This window comes from Carlito syrichta, unplaced genomic scaffold (genome assembly GCF_000164805.1).
Source record: "Carlito syrichta isolate Samal-C Ts95f unplaced genomic scaffold, Tarsius_syrichta-2.0.1 Scaffold311628, whole genome shotgun sequence".
NCBI lineage: Eukaryota > Metazoa > Chordata > Mammalia > Primates > Tarsiidae > Carlito > Carlito syrichta.
In genome coordinates, this window is record NW_007255724.1 from 170,740 (window position 1) to 175,379 (window position 4,640).

Genomic DNA, 4,640 nt, shown 5'->3' on the forward strand with positions numbered 1-4,640 from the left:
ACCACGCCCGGCTAATTTTTGATTTATTGTAGAGATGAGGTCTCACCAAGTTGCCTGGGTGGGTCTTGAACACGCAGGCTTAGGCAATCCACTCACCTCGGCCCCCCAAAGTGCTGGGATTACAGACTGAGACACCGAGTCCAGCCTGATTTGGTTTTTGAGAAGTCACCCAGGTCAACCGAGCTGTGCAGTCAGCTTGTGACAGTTGGAGCTTGTGCTCAGACACAATGCATCGGGGCCGTATGCCCAGGCACTTGTGGGTTGGTGCTATCTTTGCTTTCTGCCCAGATTCCCTCTTGCATTTTCTCAGTATGTGGATGTGGCCTCTTGGAGCAGGGACATGGACTGGGCTCTTGTGCCTGCGTTCACAGCCTCATGCAAGCACAGCCTCTGAGACCCTGAGGGAGGTGTGCAGTCACTGTGTAGTCTCTCTCTGGACTCCTGTCCCTTTCTGACTGGTTTAGCAATCTGTTCCCAGCCAGGATCCCAACCTTCGCCCAGCCAATGACCTTGACCTTCCCTGTTCATTCCACACTGATCCCCGCTGTTTCCAGCAGTGTCCGAGGGCAGCAGATTTTCTTCCCAGATCCAGTCAAGTCGGGCCCCTGCCTGTGGGGCTGCTGGTGGTCTCAGCCAGGTTGGAGCTGAGGGGGCCAGGCCAGGAATGGTCCCAGGCAGAGACCGCCTCTCATGCTTGTCTCTGCCATTCAGTGCTTTTTCTTGAATAAATACTTTTTTCTTTAACAAAGAGACAGGGCCAGCAGGGCACAGTGGCTCACGCCTGTAATCCCAGGACTTTGGGAGGCTGAGGTAAGAGGATCACCTGAGCTCAGAAGTTGACACCCAGCCTCAGTCTTGTACAGACTATATCTCTAAAAAAATTAAAAAATTAGGCATGGTGGTGCACACCTGTAGTCCCAGCTACTCAAGACGCTGAGGTGGGAGAATTGTCTGAGCCTAGGAGGTCGAGGCTTTGATGAGCCACGATAGTGCTGCTGCACTCCAGCCTGGGTGACAGAGGGAGACCCCCACTCGAGAGAGAGGGAAACAGACTGGAGTATACTGGCACAATCATGTCTCATTGCAACCTTGGCCTTGTACGCTCAAATGATCTTTCTACCTTAGCCTCCCAAAGCACTGGGATTACAGGCACACACCACCACACCTGACTTTGAATAAGCACATCTGAATTTGGTGAATGCCTTTGGTCAATCTCCTGAGTCCTGAAATGGTTGCTTTAGATCATTCTAACTTTGTTTTTGTTTTCTTTTTTTGGGAGATCAGAGTCTCACTCTGTCACCAGGCTGGAGTGTAGGGGCACACTCAAGGCCACTGCAGCTTTGACTTGCTGGGCTCAGGTGATCCTTCTGCCTCAGCCTTCTGAGTAGCTGGAACCACAGGTGAGCACCACCACATCCATCTAATTTTTTTATTGTAGAGACAAGGTCTTGCCAAGTTGCCCTGGCTGGTCTCAAACCCCTGGGCTCAGACAGTCCTCTCACCTCTGCCTCCCAAAGTGCTGGGATTACAGGAGTGAGCCACCGCGCCCGGCCATTCTGTCTAACTTGGTTGTTGAGAGTTCGCCAAGGTTCTTGCTCATTTTGGAAGTCCACATTTTTAAATTTTGTTTGTTTAGATAGCTTTGTCCTTTTTTCTTGAGTAATTGTCTAACTCTGTTGCCCAGCCTGGAATGTGTGGCATGCTCATGGCCACTGCAACCTTGAACTGCTGGGCTCAGGCGATGTTTCTGCCTCATGTTCCAAGTAGCTGGAACCACAGGTGCACACCACCACCCCCAGCTAAATTTTTTATTTATTGTAGAGACGAGGTCTCGCCAGGTTGCCCAGGCTGGTCTTGAACCCTTGGGCTCAGACAGTCCGCTTGCCTCTGCCTCCCCAAGTGCTAGGATTACAGGCATGAGCCACCACCCTGGCCTTGTCTTTAGTTTAATAGGTTTGAATTTATTTTAAAGTTACAGAAAACCAGTGCACCAAACCTGTGAGTTTATGGTATTCAGAATGAGGCCAATTTAAAAACAAGTCCTGTAAGAGGGAAAAACAAAAGTATACATGTACTGTAATACGGCAGAAGTGTCTGCATAGTTTGTTCATAAATGATGCAGTTTGTTCATGAATGACTGCAAACTCCAAGATGATCTCAAGCAGACACAGATATGTCTTCGTATTTATCCCATGTCGGCATCTGGAGTTGGTGCCTCAGTGTCTGAAACCAAGACCTCTGTCTTCTCTGCATCCCCCCCTTGTCCCAGGTCACTTCATGGCCCAGGATGACTGCCGCAGCACGAGACCTCCAGCCACCTTCTGGCTGTCAGCACAGAGGCAAAAAGGGGGAGGAAGGCCCACCACTCCCTCCTTTCAGAGATGACACGTCGCTCCCTCTCATAGGCCCTTTACTCAGAAGGCCACACCTAACTGCAAGGGAAGCTGGGAACACCACCTTGTTCCTAGTGCCTGTGCCCAGCTAAAGTTTTGGCGCTGGGATTGGGACAGGAGGGGACACGAGAGGTCTGAGGACGTAAATAGAGGCAGAGCTCATAGCCTCCCTCAAGGGTTATCCACAGTTTCCAGATGACAAAAATGAAGCACAGAGAAAGCAGGGATGTGCCAGCCAGCAGCCTGGAGCTTCCCTTCCTCTCGTGTCAGTGGTTGTAGGTAGGAATCCAGGCCCTGGTGCATCTAGGCTGTGTGACCTGGGCTGCTCTCTGCACCTCTCTGAGTGCTCAGGCAGGGCTCTCCTTCTGTTGGGCTTGTCTATTTCCTACCATGAGAACGAAAAGGAAAATAATTGCGGCAAGAAAAGACCAAGGAACCCACCAGAGCTTGTTTGGCTGAGTTCCACATACCCAGCATGTGGGCTGGTTAGGGGTGGGGAGCAGTGAGTGGTCACCTGCAACCCAATTTTCCCACAGTGACCTTGGCCTGGGGTCTTGGGGCCAGTGCTGTCCTCATGCTGGCAGTGGCCATGAACCACGGGCCCCCACTAGCATCTGCCCTCAGCACCCACCTGCTGCACGGCCCGTCTCGCCATCTCTGCCCTGATGGCCTGTGCCTTTCTCCCAGTGACCCTGAGGGCTGGACCAGTCTTGCGCAGTCCTCACTGTCCTGGGGGCCATGGCACCTCCCCAGCCCAGCCTGGGCAACAGAGAGAGACCCCAACTCGAAAGAAAGTTGCTCAAGCTCAGGATGTTTTGGACAACATGGGATATAAATACAGTTGAATTAATACCTCCATCTCCACCTAGAGATTTTTTTCTCCCTCCCCCCCTTTTTTTAAGAAACAGTGTCTTGCTGGACACAGTGGCTCAAGCCTGTAATCCCAGCACTCTGTTTTTCTCTCTTACAGGGCTTTTTTTTTCTTGTTTTTTTGTTATTATTATCATTGCTATTTTTATTTAAGTTGGGTTCTCTGTCACCCAGGTTGGAGTGCATGGTACAATCATGGCTTACCACAACTTAACTTCCTGACCTCAGCTATACTGGAATTGCACCCGCACACATATGGGTGTTGACCCACGTCTCACCTGTGGGTCTTCATCCTCTGAGCCCTGTCTCAGGTGTCACGTTCTGTCCCTTTTTCCCTCCTTGATAATCTGGGGCAGGAAGCACTTGTGTGCGTTTCCTAAGAAAGTCCTGTGATGGTTTGTATTTTGTTTTTCTTGTTTTTTTTTTGTTATTATCATGGCTATTTTTATTTAAGTTGGGTTTTCTGTCACCCAGGCTGGCAGTGCAGTGGTACAGTCATGGCTCACCACAACTCCACTTCCTGATCTTCCCACCTCAGCCTCCTGAGTAGCTGGGATTACAGGCATGCACTCCCACACCTAGCTAATTTTTTAATTTTTGTAGAGACGAGGACTCACTGTATGGCTCATGCTGGTCTAAAACTGGGCTCAAGCGATCCTTCTGCCTTGGCCTCCCAAAGCCCTTGGACTACAGCATAAGCCACTGCACTGGACCTAAAGTTTTGTTTTGTTTTGTGTGAGTTGGAGTCTCACTCTGTTGCCCAGACTGGAGTGCAGAGGCACACTCCCGGCCACCGCAGCCTCGATCTGCTGGGCTCTGGCGATCTTTCCGCCTCAGCCTTCCAAGTAGCTGGAACTACAGGCATGCGCTACCACACCTGGCTAATTTTTTAAAAATTTATTGTAGCGATGAGGTCTCGCCATGTTGCCCAGGCGGGTCTCGAACCCGTGGGCTCAGGCAATTCACTCACCTCGGCCTCCCAAAGCCCGGGATTACAGGCTGAGCCACGGAGCCTAAAGTTTTGTTTTTAAAGTATATTTCCATGATAACCAACAGGAAGGCGATGGATGTAGTGACAATGAATGAATTGGTAAAAAAGAAGAATGGGTTGTTCGTTTGCTGAACAAATAAGCACTTTGGCAATTTGAAAGAAGCAAAGTTCCTCCTATTTGCTGCCTATCTTTAGAAGTCCCCAAAGAGAGCCAGGTGCAGCCGCTTACATCTGTCATCACAGCACTTTGGGAGGCCGAGGCGAGAGGTTTGCTTGAGCTCAGTGTTCTGAGACCAGCCTGGACAACTTGGCAAGACCTCATCTCTACAATAAATCAAAAAATTAACCAAGGCCGGGCTCGGTGGCTCAGCCTATAATCCCAGCAC